The sequence below is a fragment of the Palaemon carinicauda genome, chromosome 6 (assembly GCF_036898095.1).
Source record: "Palaemon carinicauda isolate YSFRI2023 chromosome 6, ASM3689809v2, whole genome shotgun sequence".
In the NCBI taxonomy this organism is placed as follows: Eukaryota; Metazoa; Arthropoda; class Malacostraca; order Decapoda; family Palaemonidae; genus Palaemon; species Palaemon carinicauda.
Genome location: NC_090730.1, coordinates 22,362,907 through 22,382,500, shown reverse-complemented (window position 1 = coordinate 22,382,500; position 19,594 = coordinate 22,362,907). Strand labels below are relative to the sequence as shown.

Genomic DNA, 19,594 nt, shown 5'->3' with positions numbered 1-19,594 from the left:
GCAGAGACCAGGATGCTGCTTCCCCGTAGAGGGGATGATGAAGAAAGAAGTAAGGGCCAGACATACTTCTTTCGTTCATGCAGACTAAAACCTGATAACAATGCCCTCAACCTTCTGCTACCTGTCCAAAAAGGAGCCTGAGGTTAGACCAGCTGTTGTGTAGCCACCACAGAGCGATAGAAAACGTATTGAGACTCCTGTGGGTCACGCCCTACAGGAAGCGGGCTGCGAAGGTCATCAGACGCTTCCAGACTCCAGCTTGTAGCACCTGCGTCACAGAGTAGTATTACTCGAAGGCGAGGGACGTTGCGATGTATCCAACATCGTGCTGTAGGGCAACATGACGGGGGAGGGTCTGAAGACAGGTCGAGATGAATGTCCTTGAGTCCGGGCTGAAGAGGTATACTGGTGACTCTCCCCCCATGTCCTCCTTGTGTTCCCAAATCGGCTGCAACTGAGGCCAAACTGCAGCTGTTCCCAGCGCTAACCTCTCGATTCCTTACTGGCAAGAAAGAGAAGGTCTTGGGACATCAGACACAGAATGGAGACTCGAAATCTTGAATGAATCGGACCGAAGGGTCGGGACCCTCAGATTCTGAGTCTAGCCAACAACTCAGGAGCGAGCCTGAATGTTGCCTTCCCCTCTTCCTTAGAAAGGGGGGAGTAGTAAGAGACCAAGAAGATTGCTTACACACTGGCCGTGGCCAGAGTGAGCAGAAGACCCAAGGCGGAATACAATCCGAGGCCTGTCGTAAAAGGGTCTTGAGAAGATCTCTTAAAGGACTAAAAGTCCGAGCCATGCTCCAAGTTGGAGGTCTTCCTCCGACTAGGGCAGGGACGATCGTAGCTTCGCATGAGCGAGGATAGATCCAGCGGGCAGGAAAAAGTTATTCCTTTAAGCCTGAAGGTTAGGGAAAGGCTGAGCGACAGGCTTCATTGCCGAGAGCGGAAAGGAGTTTCCTCCCGCCGAAAGGCAATAAGACCGTTATTGCTGGAGAAGAGGCCTCACGGGAAGAGGTATATCTCCCACGGCACCAACCACCTTAGACTCTTCACTTTGCCTGGGAGACCCCTGTGGATGACTATCGCAGATGACGCGACCTCCGTACCGCGACTGTAGCGGGTTGTCTCTTCTAGAGGAGGAAGCGTAGTGTCTCCAGGCATGAAGCCGAAGCGACGCCCCGGTTCGGGAGAGATGTCGCAGTGTGGTTGCTTGAGTAGTCTGCGCCGTGGGAGAAGCTCTCCCGGGAGTTCCGTCAGGGGAAGCAGAGGGTCCAGAAACCGTTCTGCGCATAGTCCCAGTGGAGCTCTCCCATTGAAAGGTTGACAGACAACCTGGTTTTGTTGAGACCCATTGTCCGCAGACAAAAAGGAGGGAAGACGCAGGCGTCGAAGTTGTCCCACCATCACCGGAATGCATCTTGCCAGAGTCTCGGGGTCTGAGACTGGGGGGAAGACTAGCGGAAGCTTGAGGTTCCAAGGTGTCGCGATCAGGTCCCCCAGACCAGCACTTGCTGGTTACCCAAGGTCAAAGACCCCTAGGTACACTCTCTCTATGAGGCTCTGCTCGGATAGTCTGAGAGAAACATTCCCCTGCCTGGAATGAGAGAGCCGATGGTGGAATTGAGAGAATCTCAATCATCCCGGTATCTCTACTGCAAGATGTGAAGGTGTGAAAATGCGTCCCCTGCTGGTTAGAATGAAGTCGACGCGCAACGGGGCGACTTGGCAGGAGCTGTAGGATCTGAAGAGGGGCCAGACTAAGGCCCTTAAGCCTGCCTGAATGATGGAGAGGTATCCTTCAGGTCTTGACCATAGGCCTGGACCGGAACATCCCCCCCCCCCCCCCTTTCCTTGACGAGTCCGAGAACCGCATCAAGAATGTGGGGAAAGGACGAGAATATCCACTACCATCAAGAGGCTCCATAGGTCAACACCCATTGCAGGTTTAATAGTTCCGCTGGTCCCATAGGGCCAGGGAGTCCGGTTAAACATTGCCTGAAGCTACCGGAAACTTGGATCGCCCCACATGGAACTTATCCTGAGGCGACCGTTCGGACTATAGACGGGTCAATGAGGAAAGAAGAACTAGGAAACGTTCCAAGGTAGGGCTGAAAGCTCTGCTTGACTGAGAACAGGTACTGCGACTCTCCTCAGTCTTGCCACAGTCAACCAAAAGGAAGGCTCGGAGGATGTGGTAACAGAATCTGGCGTCCCCAGGTGGTCACCCATCCAAGTACCGACGTTGCTTAACCTCGCTGGACGGACGAGAAGCGGGGTTTCCAATGTGGTAAGGCGGTTGACTCAATATCATGGCCAGATACTCCAGATGTTGAGGCAGAGGAAGAGAAGGCTCCAAGCAAAATACCATGAGCCCACACTCATGGTCAGCATCCGGAAGCTTGTCTCGGCGCTGAAGAAGGTCGAAACCCGAGCCTACCGGAGTTGACCAGCCCTCCAAACAGTAGAGGAGGCGGAAGCCTGCACCTGAGCGGCCAAGAGGAAGGCAGGGAGAGTTCTCTGGGGAAACAAACCTGCTATGCCACGGCGGGATAGCCACACTGCATCATAAGCAGGAATACTTGCAGTCTAGGCTGAATTCGACGAGCATCCTGGAAGATGGATGGAATGGAAACTGAAAGTACCCGTCCTTCCGATCCAGGGTTAAAGGAGTCCTGTCGCCTCGTTACCAGTCTGATCGATTCTGCTGGTCTACGCTGGCCGAAGTTTGTTCGACAAACTTGATCAGGGCTGAGAGGTCGACTATGGACATCCCCTCTCAGATCCTTCCTTACAAGAAAGGATCGACTGAGGGGGCCGGGGGTGAAGCCGTCGATGATCCTAAGGAAGACCTTCGCCTAAGGTATGGATCATTCTGCCCAACCGGGCAACTCTGCTGATGCTATGGCATAAAGGTTCAGAGACACTGAATTCGCTGACAGAGACGGCAGGCGCGATATCCTTGGCTACTCACAGAGATTGTGCGGGAATGGGCATCGGGAAGCTGTCATTCGGATGAGTAACCTTAAGCATCCTCCCAGCGAAAAAACCTGCAATCCTAGAGTTCGTGAACTCCTTTTAGGACTATGCCCCCCCGGGGGAGTCTCTCGTGCCATCTGTTCCTGACAGGAGGAAACTGCAATTGGACACCTTGTCCCAGTTGTCGTAGCCGATAACTTAGGCCGACGTGGTTGAAAGAAAAGGGCGCTGGAGCCCTGCAGAGTCTGGAAGAAAGCGCCTTGGAGGAGTGAAACCGGAAGTCGATTTACTCCGCACAGCAGCTGTCTAAGTCTCTGTCCTTGGGCACAGACAAAACTCTTCTCAAGGATGGAAGGGTGTCTGAGGTCGTCGACCTCCACAGATGAGACACCCGAAGGAAGCCTTCAGTCAGCGCGTCCAGATGGTACAACATCGAGCTTGTCCGCAAGTAGATACTTAACGACGAAAGGCCAAGGTGCCTGAGCTCGAGAGGAGGAAAGTACCCTTGATCTTCCTGTAGCTTCCTTGAACCAAACCTCGGGCCGTAACCGAGGAGGGAAAGAACCTGGTAAGCTCCCAGAGGAAGAGGTAAGCAGTCACCCCTTGTCCGATGGAGAAATCTTGAACGGAAAGCCCCCCCGCCAAAAATCCTTCCAGGGCGGGAGAAGGAGAGAGTACTCGTGCAGGAGAGGGGACCCTCGAGACAGACCTCTTGGGAACCAACTTCGCCCTGGGGGAAGTCACCACGAAGTCCACTCCTCTCTTTCTCTTCAGCGTAGGAGAGACAGCCGCTGGTTTGTTACCCTGGCCGGCGAGTGCTGGTTTCATAACCCTCATTAACGCCCGTGCCAGCGGACCAAACCATGTCTGCTGCTCCAAGGACACAGAGTCCGAAATCCTCGCTAAGGTGAAAGGGATCGGGCGATCCTTTGGAGTGGACACGACGGTACCTGCCTGAAAAGAAGGTGGGGAAGAATGCTGTACTGACCTGTCTTCGTCCTGCACTACCAACCTGTGCTTGGATGGAGGTGATCCCGAGTGCCGTCTTGGAGCACGCGTCCCTGCTGCTACCACCGGCTGTGGAATTCGCCGCGAACTATGGTCGCGCGAGGGCGAACGGTCGCGCAAAGGCGAACGGTCGCGCAAAGGCGAACGGTCGCACAGGCGAGCGGTCGCGCGGGCGCGCAGGCGAGTGGGCGTGAGGGTGGGCAGGTAAATGAACACGTGTTCGAGGCGACGAACGCAAGCGATGGCGTGACGGCGAGGGATCGTGCTGCCGCGTAGGTGAAGAAGATCGCTGGCGATAATGACCGCGTAATGGTAAGCGATGGCGAGCAGCATGTGTAGGTGAATGATCGCGTGATAGGCTGCGATGGTGATCAGCATCCGCAAGAGGGCGAGCGTTCAGGGTTGTGCGATGAGGAGCAGCATGCGTAAGCGGGCAATCGTGCAGGGTTGTGCGATGGCGAGCAGCATGCGCAGGTGAATGATTGCGTGAAAGGGTGCGATGGTGATCAGCATCCGCAGGAGGGCGATCGTTCAGGGTTGTGCGATGAGGAGCAGCATGCGTAAGCGGGCGATCGTGCAGGGTTGTGCGATGGCGAGCAGCATGCGCAGGTGAATGATCGCGTGAAAGGGTGCGCTGGTGATCAGCATCCGCAGGAGGGCGATCGTTCAGGGTTGTGCGATGAGGAGCAGCATGCGTAAGCGGGCGATCGTGCAGGGTTGTGCGATGGCGAGCAGCATGCGCAGGTGAATGATCGCGTGAAAGGGTGCGATGGTGATCAGCATCCGCAGGAGGGCGATCGTTCAGGGTTGTGCGATGAGGAGCAGCATGCGTAAGCGGGCGATCATGCAGGGTCGTGCGATCAGCATCCGCAGTTGAGGGTCGCGCGATGGCGATCAGCATCCGCAGTTGAGGGTCGCGCGATGGCGATCAGCATCCGCAGTTGAGGGTCGCGCGATGGCGATCAGCATCCGCAGTTGAGGGTCGCGCGATGGCGATCAGCATCCGCAGTTTGAGGGTCGCGCGATGCCGATCAGCATCCGCAGTTGAGGGTCGCGCGATGGCGATCAGCATGCGCAGGTGAGCTAGTAGCTGGCGAACCATGTTCCTTCAGAAGTGTTGGAGAACGTTTGCGTGCCAGCTGTAACACACGTGGGCGATCCGGAGATCGCTGGCGAGCTGATGATCGCTGGCGAGCTGATGATCGCTGACGAGCTGATGATCGCTGACGAGCAGAAGGCTACGCGTGGAAGCCTGCGCAAAGAAGAAGAGTCCTTGACCCCGACCTGAACCGAAGTTCTAGATCGCGAGGGCGAACGTGGGCGCACAGGGCACGTAACAGGAACCGCAGGGAAGATCATCTTGAAAGCGCTGACGAACAGGAGAGCGCTGATGAGCAGAAGGGCGCGCAGGGAAACCCTGACACGCAAGGGAAGAACCCCCGTGGGGGCAACCCTTTGCCCCGAAGGGATCGTTGTCCGCCGGGAGACTGATGTCCGTCGGAAGACCGCTGTCCGTCGGGCAGACCGTTGTCCGTCGGGAAGACCGTTGCCCGTCGGAAGACGAGATCAGACTGCTGTCCATCTGCACCAAGGCGGAAGATCGAGAAAAAGGAGTTGTAGGCTGCAAACGGAGATCCAAAAGGGCGCCTCAAGCACCCTTATAGGGAGATGAGAGGCCCTTACGACGAGGCGGACGGAGGGCCTTACGGCGAGGGAGGCCAACAGCAACAGCAACAGAAGAAAACCTCCGAAGAGGAGTCTCTATGAGTGTACTCTCTCGCGAACGAAAGAGAAACACTTCGTGGAAGAGACTGGTCAGCCAGTGACCTAAAAGGAGCAATCCTCCGAAGAGGAGCTCCTGCAGTTGCCCAGCCCCTTGAGCGAAACTGCAGGTTCGACCGCTCAGCACCAAGAGCATAGTCGCACGAAAAAAAGGCAAGAGAAGAACCCCCCAAAAGGGAAAAAACTCAAGCCTGGACAGGAAAAACTTCCCTCGGAAGGAAAGTTATCCGCCCAAGGAGGCAAGCCTCCTGACTGTTCTAAAATGAACTGGAGAGCTGTCCGTCGACACGGGAGTACTACCAGTAGAAGGAGACACGCCCCTGACGAAAATACAAGGGGGGAGGCAGCAACAGCCGAATCCCCAGGACTCAACCAGACAGCTCACACCGTTGCTATATTACAGAAACGAACTAGATCGGTAACTGTAAAAAAATAAAACAAATAATATTAGTACACATTCATTCCCCCGGGAAGGCTCCGAAGAGGAATCCCGAGAGAAAGGAACAAGAATTACACAACAGGCACGTGCCCTCACAACCACTTACACTCGCGGAAGGAGAGCTGTAACCAAAACAGAATTATAACAATTATAATTATGTAACTATGTAATTATGTAATTTAAAAATGAATGAACACTAAAGAAAGAACGAAAACCCCGAAAGGAATCGTTCTACAAGCTGAAAAACAAAAAACAACTACAATTAGATTCATAACTAATTGATACAAACGTACGGCGTAGCAACCCCCCACACGGAAAGGAAGCTAGGCTACAAGGGCGTAGTAACACGTAGTAAAAGGGTGAACGACCTCAAGAGAGAGAGAGAGAGAGAGAGAAAGACATAAGTCAAACTCGATCGCCACCCATAAAATACGCCGTGGTGGCCTAACTGCCGAGGCCTCCACGTAGATATCGTACACTACACACACACATCTGAAAAGGAAACTTACTTATTTCTATACTCAAATATATATACAAACATGAAAACATGTTTACATATAAATTGAGTAAAAGAAAAGTAAGCGATTAAGTAAAGACAAAACAGACAATGGCTGCCAAGCGAGGACCAAGACAGAGACGTCTGTCACAGTCCGAGCCAAAAGTTAAAGTGAGTATTCACCTGTGTGTGAGGGGGAGGAGGGGTAGCTAGCTACCACTCCTCTACCCCCCCGCTAACTAGCGCGGGGGTAATATACCCTCGTTAAATTCTAATGGCTCGCCATTTCAGCTACGCTAAAAGTAATAACCCTTTGTAAATAGCGTGGTTTGTATTTCGGTTACGGAACAAATGCTGATTAACAACTCATTGGAAAAAAAATTCCATCTTCATGTTCCAGCCTATGGCAGAGCTTATAATCAAGTTACATACATTGATTAGATATAGCCTTAAGGCTAATGGTGGCATTAACACTTGTCCACTCGACTCATGGTATGGCCACAGATATCTACAGTGAACCCTCGCTACTTCGCGGTTCGACCAACGCAGATTCACCACTTCGCGGGTTTTTTTCCATAACCCATATATATATACATATCGCGGATTTTCCGGAAATTTCGAAAATACCGCGAAATCTGAAGACCCCCAAATACGATATTTTGTTACCTGTAATTCCATTAATACTGTAATTAGTAATATCTGCTCTTACTGATTGTTCATTGCATTACATATGATATATAATTCAGCACAGAAAGAAATAAAACACGAAAAGAGAATGTGATCATACGATAATACAGTACTGTATACAGTACATAGTAAAATTAAATCGAACATGAAACGCAAATCAGATGCAGTCATACCATATTAGAATGGTGTAAGGCTGCTGATGGCTACTATACTACAAATGTAATGGAAGTGCATCTTTTCCATGATTCTTTTGTATGCATACGTACGTAGTACTGCATCCAATAATATTCTTTGTTGCAAAAATCACATTTCGAATAAGCGTACGAGAGAGAGAGAGATAGAGAGAGAGAGAGACACATCCTACAAAAGAATAAAATAGCATACGTAAAGCTATTACGTGTATCATTATTGTTATTATTATTATTATTGTTGTTGTTGTTAATAAAATTATTATTGTTATTATTATTATCATCATTATTATTATTATTATTTCTGTATTATTATCATACGATAATTCAGTACTGTATACAGTACGTAGTAAAATTAAATCGAACATGAAACGCAAATCAGATGCAGTCATACAATATTAGAATGGTGTGAGACTGCTGATGGCTACTACTGTACTACAAATGTAATGGATGTGCTTCTTTTCCATGAATCTTTTGTATGTATACGTACGTAGTACTGCATCCAATAATATTCTTTGTTGCAAAAATCACATTTCGAATAAGCGTACGAGAGAGAGAGAGAGAGAGAGAGAGAGAGAGAGAGAGAGAGAGAGAGAGAGAGAGAGAGAGAGACACACACACACATCCTACAAAAGAATAAAATAGCATACGTAAAGCTATTATCATTATTGTTATTATTATTATTGTTGTTGTTGTTAATAAAATTATGATTGTTATTATTATTATCATTATATTATTATTATTACAGTACTGTACTGTATTATTATCATTATTTATTATTATTATTATTAATACTGTACGTACGGTATGTGCGGGGTATCTTGTATGAGTTGGTAACCTACGCGTCATATACTGTAAGACGGGTTGTGATTGGTTCAAGCGCTGATAGATGACGAATCAGAACTCAAGTTTTGTTATCTAGCCTGTGATTGGTGTTTTGCCCGCATCTCCAGCTTCCAGCATCTAGGTTCTCGCGGGCCAGGGTCGTCCACTCTCTGTTCCCGCGTATCGCTGAGTAGACGTTCTTAAGTTTGTGAAGTTTAATCTGTGCTGTGTGCGACCTTTTTAAGTTGAACTTTTTGTCAAATCCTACTGTACAATGCCTCCCAAGCGTTCGGCTTCTACTAAGGCTGGTAGTGAGCCTAAACGCCACCGAAGGATGATGACGATTGCTGAGAAGGTGACGCTTCTCGATATGTTAAAAGACGGTAGAAGTTACGCGGCCGCGGCGCGCCATTTTGGGATCAACGAATCTACTGTTCGCTATATCAAGAAGGACGAGGCGAACATTAGAAAGACGGCTGCAATCACCTTTAGCAGATCAGCGAAGCGAGTCGTTACAACGCGTAATAAAACGATCGTACGCATGGAAGGTGCTTTAGCTGTGTGGATTGCCGACTGCCGGAAGAAGAACATAGCCTTGGATACAAACACCATCCGAACAAAGGCTTTGAGCTTGTATCAGAATTTTGCTGCAAAGGAACCTCAAGACGACGATGGCAACCATGCTGAAGAAGATGATGATGCAGATGATCCTCAACCAGGGACATCCACTGATTCCCAGCCTCAGAAACAATGTTTTTCCGCCAGCAAAGGATGGTTCGCGAAGTTTCAGAAACGCTTCGCCCTGAAAAGCGTTTCCCTGCATGGCGAGGCTGCTTCGACTGACACTGCCGCTGCTGAAACTTACGTGAACCAGACGTTCAAGAATATTATCGCCGAAGGTGGATACAAGCCGGAACAAGTCTTTAATATGGATGAGAACGGCTTGTTTTGGAAGAGAATGACGTCGCGAACTTTCCTGTTCAAAGAGGAAGCCAAAGCCTCTGGCTTTAAAGCATTCAAGGATCGCGTTACCCTCGTGATGTGTGGCAATGCTGCTGGATTTATGCTAAAGCCGGGGCTTATTTATAAGTCGAAAAATCCTCGCGCTTTGAAAAATAAGAATAAGAATCTCCTTCCCGTGTACTGGATGCATAATCCAAAAGCATGGATTACGAAGATGCTGACCTCCAACTGGTTCCACCAGTGTTTCATCCCGCAAGTCAATGAATATCTCGTAGAGAAGGGCTTGCCATTCAAGATCCTTCTCCTTATGGATAACGCTGGTGGACACGCAACTGACCTGTCGCGTGAGGGCGTTCAGGTTGAGTTCCTGCCACCCAACACCACGTCATTAATTCAACCGATGGACCAGGGGGTTATCAGGGCGTTCAAGGCCCTCTACACGAAGAATACCTTGGCGGACCTCGTTGCGTGTGTGGATGCTGCCCAAGAGGATGAGGATGAAGATTTTAACTTGAAGGCGTACTGGCGGCAGTACACCATAGCCACTTGCCTGAAGAATATTCAGAAGGCACTTCAAGAGATGAAACCTGCAACTGTGAATGCGAGCTGGAAGAAGTTGTGGCCCGAGATTGTTTACGACGACGAGGGATTTACACCTGCTGAAATCCAACACTCTGCAATACGGAAATCTGTGCAGTTGGCTGCCATAATTGGAGGTGACGGGTTTGGCGACATGACGACTGAAGACGTCGACGAGTTGTTGGACTGCCATTCCCAGCCCCTAACTGACGCAGACCTCGAAGACCTGACGAAATCGGCAAGTGAAGAAGAGAGTGAAACCCAGGAAGAGACCCAAGAAAATGTCGAAGAAACGGGCTTAACACTAGAACGGCTTGCCAAGGTCTGCAACCATATAAAGGAGGTGAAAGAAATGTTGCAAGAGTGGGACAAGGATATGGTTCGGTCGATGCAATTCTGCAACAAGGTTGATGACATAATGACTCCCTACAAGATGCTCTTAGATCGAAAAAAGAAGCAGCGGCAACAACTTCCGATCACAATGTTCTTCCAGCCTCGCAAAAAAGAGCCAGTTCCTCCTGCTACTACGCCTTCGGAAGAAATTGAAGAAGTTGAAGAGGTGTCCCAGGAAAAGACACCTCCGTCTGAAGAGACGTAAAATACTACCTGGCTGCACAGTAGAATACATCATCAGCTTCATCATCATCATTTCTACTGTGCAGCAAATTCATCGCCATCATCATTCAAGTTTTTCTTGAACTTCTTTCGTGGTGAGTACAGTAACAATCTTTATTTTTTACTTTAATATTCTCACATTCTAATACTGTATTTGTGCCTGTTTTATAGTTTAGTACTGTACTGTATGCATTAAGTTAAAGGGAAGGTTTTAAAAGTCTACATGTTGTAACCTATCATATTTTTTTTTGTTTAAAATTTACATTTACGTACGTAAAACAATCTCTCTCTCTCTCTCTCTCTCTCTCTCTCTCTCTCTCTCTCTCTCTCTCTCTCTCTCTCTCTCTCTCTCTCGTAAATTGATTTTTTTTGTTTAAAATTTACATTTACAGTACGTACGTAAAACAATCTCTCTCTCTCTCTCTCTCTCTCTCTCTCTCTCTCTCTCTCTCTCTCTCTCTCTCTCGTAAATTGTTTTCCTGCTTTGCTACATACAATATGTACTGTACAGTACTGTATGATTTTATATAGATACGGTAAATTATATTTGTAAGGTAACATATTTTGTAAATGCTTTTACTGTAAATACTGTACTGTATCATTATTTATCACTATCATCATGCGCGTTAAATGCCTTGTTTGTTCTGAGCGTGGTTGTTTACTGAGCGTACAGTACTTTATGACGCCGTCGTTTCAGGCGGCGTCATAAAGAAAAACATTTCATTTGGAAGTCCTAAGAAAAATAAAGTAAAACATTGGTAATAAAAAAATCAACATACTGTATAATCAATATAATCGATGCAAAAACTAACCTATACATATATGTGTACACTAAATGAGTTTGTTTCTTCATTATGATCAGAGATGAACGTAAACAAAACATTGGTTGCCATTTTTTATCGTGCTTTTTAGGTGTTTAGGAAACGCATGATATAAAATCCCCTTTAATATTTGTGCCTGTTTTAGTTTAGGGTGCTGTAGTACATGCATTAAGTGTTCTGTACATTAAAGGGTAGTTTGTTAACAGTACTACGTACAAGGGAAGGTTTTAAAAGTCCGAATATACATGTTAAATAAATAGGTAAATATGATGTCACTACTTCGCGGAATTTCACCTATCGCGGCCGGGTCTGGAACCTATCTACCGCGATAAACAAGGGTTCACTGTAGTCATGGTATAGAAATATAACATAAAAATGCTGGTATTATTGTACTGTATTACAGGGCAATATAACCTAGGAAAAAAACTACTTTTTTCTATAGAAAAAAATCTGCTCTCTTCGAAAATGACACTCGTTCCCATCGCAAATGAATAGTTTCAGAAATATATATATACAGTATATATATATATATATATATATATATATATATATATATATATATATATATATATATATATATTAATGTGCGATTTTCAAAGAAAACAGGCATTTTTCTATAAGAAACACCTGTTTTTTTTAGTAGAAAAGCTTGTCCAGTCCTTAACTATAATAAAACAGGGTAGTTTAGATAAAGTTTGATTACTATAAAACCATCTTATTGGCATTAACTGGTTTTCACCTCCATTTCATCCGTAATAACCGCAATCAGCTCGGCTACTTAAAGTTAGTCGAATTGGTTGATCTGTTTCTTTGCGGTTGAAATGAAGGTCAAATTCGGTCAAATCATGTTATTTACCAAAGGAAAACATAAATTTTCTGTTCGAAATGAGAATCTGTAATACAGTAAAACTTTACCTTAAACAAACCTTTTCTTCTCTATACATCATGTAACTATAACTTTACCACTACCCTATTGGAAACGCCCCTGCCTGGCATTCTGTCAGACTGGGGTTCAAGACCCACTTAAGCGTGATAGTTTCTTGTATTGTCTGTAACACCCCCACCCCCATAATTGTGATCTAAGGATGAGGTTTCCGGGAAGCCTATAGGTCTACTTACTGACTCATCAGCAGTCATTGTCTGGCCCTCCCTGGTCCTAGTATGATGACTACCGAGTCGTCAGCAACCATTGTCTGGCCCTCCCTGGTCCTTGTATGATGACTACTGAGTCATCAGCAACCATTGTCTGGCCCTCCCTGGTCCTAGTATGACCTACATACACCATAATGTTGACGAGTTCATTCGGCATCTATTTAATTGGAGAGATCAAGTCCTTTTTTTTCTTTTACCTAACATTAAGTTAATTGTATATTTATCATGATATCAATGTATAATTTGGCCAAGTTACTTAATTATATAGGCCTTCAAAATCTAAATAACCAATTACTTTAGTATACCGTATTTTTAATCGTACTATGATGAAAATAGGCCTATGGAGTAACTAATTACAGTAGGATGGACCTTGCCAACTACAACTTTCAATAAACTTTAATTGAAATCTTATATATGCAAAACAGGGTGATGTATCCACATAAAGACAGTTAGCAACTGTGAGGACAATACTTTAAAATAGAAAATATTAGTTATGCAATTAATAATTAATTACAATTTCGTACTTCTTACCGCCCTGGATCCTGGTTCCTGGTTCCTTATTGCTCCCTCCGCAAAGTAAGTTTGCGGCCACTCTATCTCTTTATAGATAGGTGCAAAGCTTCTAAGCTTATTCTTATTATTGTTATCAAGTTTATATCACCTGTGCCTTAAATAAATTAATATCATAATGAGGTTCTCTATCTTTACTTTTATTCCCTTCTACTTTGAAATTGGATAGGATAACACCTTGCTATCATCAGTTTTGGCAACTGTTGTGGTAATCAGTTTGGGCTTCCTAAACTCTTCTTTTATATTCATTGCCCTATCTATAAATGCAGCCAGATCTCTGCTACGATTTTTCAGCATATCTAAACTTATTTCTACATTCTTTAGCTGTTCTAACTTTGGGCATAAAAATAAATGTTCGGTGGTGTCTTCTTCCTCTTTGCATAAATCACACAAATTGTCATCATATTTTCCCCTGAAATTTGCTTTTAAGTTGAGCATATTTAATCTTGCTTTCATCACAAGGGATGCCTTATCCAGATACATTTCTCTGATATAAGGCAGAGGGCCATTTCCTTTAATAAATCTTAATTTTTTCATTATTTTCTTTTTTTCTTCTATAGTTTCTTCTATTTTTTCTATAATTCTTTTCTTGATTTCTTTTTTCAGGGTCCTTTTCCCCCAACTTCTTATTTCTTCCACTTCCATCCCATATTTACTGCAGATTTCTTCTACGCTCTTGCTCCAGCACTTCCCATACGGGTTCTTCAACTGATCCTCAATTATCTCTCTTACTAATCTTTTTTCCTCGGAGTTTATGATGTTATGGAAGAGCATTAATTTCTTATATTCTATTCTGCAGGACACCGGCCATCGGCATCGGTGAAATACTTCTAGCCGCGCGAATGAAATTTTGCAACGGTCCTCCACCATTTTTATTACTTTTTCTTATTTTGTGAATTTTGTTTCTAGTTTCCTTATACTCATGGTGTTTCCTTAATTTATATTCAATTTAGATTTTAACTTCTCCAATTCTCAGTTACGAAACTCTTGGGAATCCTACCATCTAAATTCCTTACAACAACCCAAAAAGCACATTTATATCTTCAAAATATTAGCTTTTATAATTACTTCATACCTTCATTATTTATTTATCTCATCAAGTCATGTCTAGTGAACATCTAGCTAAATTTGACTAACTTTTCTGCACTGACAAAATAAAATAAATTTTCACAATTTCACTTCATTGTGTTCGTTCGTTGCCAAGATTAGTTTTTTCTGAAATAATTTCTCATATTATTATAGTTGACTATTTTTTCAATATCTGTTTATATTAATCTATACTTTCATGGAAAGTATATGTTCTTTTTACATAAAAACATTCACTGTCCGTTTTCTGCGTGGAAAGAAAACTGCCCAAGAACTTGTCTATATAATTATCATTTCTACTACTAGCGACAAAAAATATAGAAAATAATAAGAGAAGAACAAATTCTATATAAAATAAACTACACAAAGTACAATTTGAGAAATTTCAAAACATAATAAACAGAGGAGCAAGACATAAAAGTTGTCCCACCAGGAGACATGATTACTCCTATACTAATTAAATTACAATGGCTGTCTATTAAAGCTGGAATAGATATGATTACTTCCATACTCATTGAATTACACTGTCTGTCTATTGAATCTAGAATAGAGTTTAAAAAGTATAGACATGGGAATAGTTACAGATGGTTTCAATTCACATGAGTTATTAATGAACCAAGATGTATATCTATTGTAGATTTTAGAGCTTTCAGATATGCGGGCCCAAGACTATCCAACAAGCTCCCACTTTACATACGAAAAACATAAGATATTAAGGCTTTCGAGAAGAAACTGAAGACTTCCTTGTTTTAAAAGTTCTTCGATAATGTGGATTTGACAATAAACAAGCAATACGATGTTTGATAAACAAAATACATTAGTATGAACAGTATACAATAAACTGATCTTCTAAGTCACGTAGAGCGCAACGTTCGTTTGTGTGATAGGACCAGAAAAGTAGCCCTTGAAGTAGGAACAAAAAAAAATTCTGGTCCTATACAATACAGTAGATGAACCCCACTCTCTACAGCACCTTCACAATCGCTTAAATGCATTCCAATGCATCCAGCATTTCATATAGCATACAGCTCGTTTATTGCCAAGTACACAATATCGATATACTCAGAGAACAAGAAAACTTTCAGCTTCTTTTTGAAAGCCTTAATATCTAAACTCTGCCAGATGTCCTGTGTGAAGTATACAGTTTTGACAACCGTTTCCCAACCCCCAGCAAACCATCATTGAACTGAATACAAAACTTAGACCTTTTAGGCCAAGCACTGGGACATCAAAGGCCATTCATTGTTGTATAATGCAAATGAATCAACCATACCTGAACTCTCACAACATTTGGTGTCATTTTTACTTCTAAAAACAATCACACAACTTCCATACAATACTATCTAAATGCAAAATAAGGAGGGATTAAAAAAATTTACAAAATAAATTAAAACTCACGATATAAACCTATACTATATATTTGTTTTCCAAGTTCAGGGTATTACAATCCCCCCCCCCCCAGTATATCTCTTAAAGGTTTGTCCAGAAGAAAATGTGTCCTCCTCTGAAGATAAAAAAACAGGACAGTCGAATAAAATGTGTTTGATATCTATTGTCACCTGACAGGTATTACAAAGAGGGGCCTGTCTCCCTTTCACCACTCTTCATTAAATGATTGTGGGTTGCATGTGTATGGCTAATACGCAGTCTATAAAATAACAGTTCACACCATCAAGCCTGCCAGTTATTCTTACAGTAAAAATGCCTCTTGCTTTTGCCATGTGCAATCGGAGTCAGAAGAATAAACTGGTTTTGCATGAGACAATGTCATCATTATCCTCGTCTTCGAGTTTTGTATTTATTCTCTTGTGGCCTAATAGTTCTTAATATACAAACTGTCAATAAAGAGAAAACCATGATTGATCAGACATATCGGAAAAATGTTTTATTCTTATATTTATTATTAGCAAACAAAATCTGGACCTGGTTAGTCCACTACTTCATGTTAATCCAAGTTGTTGTTTTTTCACATTTTTTTTTCTTACAGAAGACATAAGAAGAGATAAAAAAAAACAACATAATTATTACATATACAGTATGCAATGATATATGTACAGTATTGTATAGATATGTGAATAGAAGTATTTTTTATTTTCACTACCATCTTGCACTATTATTGTAAGTCAAATTATATATTTTTTTTATATATTTTGAACTGTACTCTCATACCCCGAGAGGGATCGCTAGAGTTAATAAAATCATTTAATCCTTTAAAACCGAAATTTATTATATAACTACATAGCTTACAGACGAACATTCTTCGCCAGGTACATCTAGTTGAAATGAAGAATGAATAATTGTTGCCACTGGCGAGTATAATAATACTGTAAGACAAGGGCAAACTTTCTAACAAACTGTTAATTATGATTCCAACAATTCAATTAAAAGGCTTGTTTATCTCACAATAATACTTGAATAAATTATTTCCACTTAACTACTTAGATAAAATACTATAATATATTAAACGAATATCTTATATAAAGAAAACTTTGAACATACAAGTCAAATGTCAGTTTAAATATAGAGGAAAATTAAGCAAGTTGGCAACTCCTACTAGAAAAGTTTCTCAAAGTGAGTTGTGAAAGTCAGTCCTATACAACGGCACATTATAATGTTCTATTTTTCAATTATATATATATAAACTTTTACTTCCTAATTTTATATTTTGTTTAAGTTGGCAATGATACACATTAGCATGCATTAATCACAGCATCTCATTAGGTTATATATGGAACAATAATAAATTTCATATTCATAATTAAGAATATAGCTTTATCAACAATGTCCCCTTGTCCTATCAGATGTATTACATAACAACTAGTCAAAATTTTTATTTTAGCGTGGCATGATACACTTATGAGATTAGTGATTCTAGAGAACATTTAGTGCTATAATTAACAAAAGCTGAATGAATTTACATAATCCTAAATACGCAATAAGTTGTAGAATAAACATCTGGTCTCATCAGCTGATTCTTGACTTAAAGCATCACACCACTACAGACGATAAACATCCTATTACGTAAGTAATTGTTAATTGGTATATAAATGCAAATTTTAATATTCATTCTAAACAGGATTGTCATCACTAATGTGTAAAGTACAATGAAGGAAAAGTTAAATGGGACCAGATTATGTTATCCTCTGAAACTCTGTCAGCTTAGAAATTTTAAAGCATTGCCAATTTAATCTTAGAAGACCAACCTAATTTTCATCAATTTTTTTTAATTTATGATAGATATATAAGTTAGGTAGGTAGTAGGTTGGCTAGGGCCAAGACACCAGCCGCCCATTGAGATACTACCACTAGAGAGTTATGGGATCCTTTGGCCAGAGTACTACATTGGATCATTCTCTCTGGTTACTATTCTTTCCCTTTGCCAACACATACACCGACTATGCTGGCCTATTCTTTACATATTTTCCTCTGTCCTCATACACCTGACGACACTGAGATTACCAAACAATTTTTCTTCTCTCAAGGGGTTAACCACTGCATCATAATTGTTCATTGGCTACTTTCTTCTTGGTAAGGGTAGAAGGGACTCTTTAGCTATGATAAGCAGCTCTTCTAGGAGATGGAGACTCCAAAATTAAACCATTGTTCTCTAGTCTTGGGTAATGCCAGAGCCTCTGTACCATGGTCTTCCACTGTCTTGGGTTAGACTTCTCTTGCTTGAGGGTGAACTCGGGCACACTACGTTATCTTATTTCTCTTCCTCTTGTTTTGTTAAAGTTTTTATATTTATTTTAATGTTGTTACTGTTCTGAAAATATTTTATTTTTCCTTGTTTCCTTTCCTCACTAGGCTATTTTCCCTGTTGGGACTCCTGGGCTTATAGAATCCTGCTTTTCAAACTAGGGTTGTAGCTTAATAATAATAATAATAATAATAATAATAATAATAATAGAGCAATGATTGAAAGGTGAATGCTATACACAGACAAATTTTAGCCAGATCCAAGACCTAAGTTATATCACTGTATTTTCAACGTAGTATTTGTGTATTAAAACACTTGCACTTTATAATGACAATAATACTAACTATTTTGACCATCAATATCAATGGATTAATATTTATCCGTACACCACCTCTAGTAAAAATTGAAACCTCACAATTCTTCTTACCCCAACCTAGGAGGATGTGGTTTTACACATCATACACTGTAGTGTATTTAACATGAAACATGATAAAGTAATAGGATTTTTTGGTGGCAAACAACTTCTGGTAAAGTTGCATATAAGTGCAATATCTGAAATGAAGAAAAGGAGCCTTTGTATAATGACAGACAGGTCCTCTTCATGCATATAATACCCTTTTACTTAAACTTCCTCATCTAACCTAACCTACAAGCTGTGATCCTACTTACTTACCTATTGGGGGCACCGCCCCCTTTCATACTTCCATATTCTTAGTGACATGTGGAAAATAAGGGTGTTGTGGCTCATGGCCATCATCATACATACACCCTAAAGAAAATAATATAGTTTCTGGTCCTGCATATTTACATGTCCTTTGAACAGTTCTGATGGCGATTTTTGTTGGAAACCCATATTTTTACAGTTCTGAATATGTTTGAAACTAGGAGCTACCACTGGAAAGAACCTCATCCCAAATGGGAAACCAATACTGTATAGAAGTACTACCAAACCAAAGGTTCCCAACCTAACTTAGGATTCCTGTCCTTACTTACTGAGGGGGTTATGATCCCCCCCCCCCACAACCTTCCAGGACTCGGTATCCTTACCTTACCTACCTTAAGGTATGTTGTATCCCTGTGCTGGTTTATTTTTTGTGAAACATGGGTTTTTATACTATTTCCATGTGTTTTACCGATCTTTATTAACTTAATAAGTACAACTGTCAAACAGTTATCAACATGAAAACTGTTTAAAACACACCAGTAAATCCTCTAATTTTCTCTCGAAGATCAATGGCTGTTATTTGGCATTATTGCAGCAGCAAGATGATCTTCAACCAAACAGCTCAAAAACAGCAATTTTAAATATTTAACTTAGCCGGTGAATATATAATAGCTGCAACTCTGCGGCTCGACAGACAACATACTTAAAAAAACTCGCGAGCGATCGCTATGTAGGTTGCGGGTGTGCCCACCAGCGCCAACTGTCGGCCAGATACCACTCTCGGATGTAAACACAACCTTCAATTCTTCTCTGTCGACGTTGGCGACAAGACGTACTTTTACTCGCTGTAGAACCTGGAGTTTTCCCATCATATTTGGTGAAGTACTTTAATTTGGTTTGAGCTATCGCAGTACAGGTGTTTTCCTTCAACATAAACCTTTGAACTCTTTTTTGAATCGGATTATTTGTTGATGACTTGGATTGTTTTTGGAATTTTTCTTTGACTAATTCAAAATGGCTGACCCTTCTCAAGTTCCTAA

At 42.5% G+C, this 19,594-nt stretch overlaps 2 protein-coding genes across 6 annotated transcripts in view; one reads left to right on the top strand and one right to left on the bottom strand.

Moving 5' to 3' along the window:
* LOC137642498 (uncharacterized) overlaps nt 1–19,594 on the bottom strand; it is a 297,295-nt gene that overhangs the window by 67,369 nt on the left and 210,332 nt on the right. Inside the window, exon 1 of one of the 4 annotated variants that reach the window (XM_068375104.1) lies at nt 13,059–13,115. The exons of 1 other annotated variant lie outside the window; for it this stretch is intronic. The gene's annotated coding sequence lies outside the window, so the exon portion shown is untranslated. Of the gene's footprint in view, nt 1–12,501; nt 12,687–13,058; nt 13,116–19,594 lie in introns of those variants that run through there. 2 more of the 4 variants (XM_068375106.1, XM_068375107.1) reach the window with 2 other exon arrangements.
* Nucleotides 16,963–19,594, top strand: part of LOC137642497 (leucine-rich repeat-containing protein 28-like) — a 60,609-nt gene continuing 57,977 nt past the window's right edge. The window contains exon 1 of one of the 2 annotated variants that reach the window (XM_068375103.1): nt 16,963–17,211. The gene's annotated coding sequence lies outside the window, so the exon portion shown is untranslated. The remainder of the gene's footprint in view (nt 17,212–19,594) is intronic. The other variant, XM_068375102.1, reaches the window with a different exon arrangement.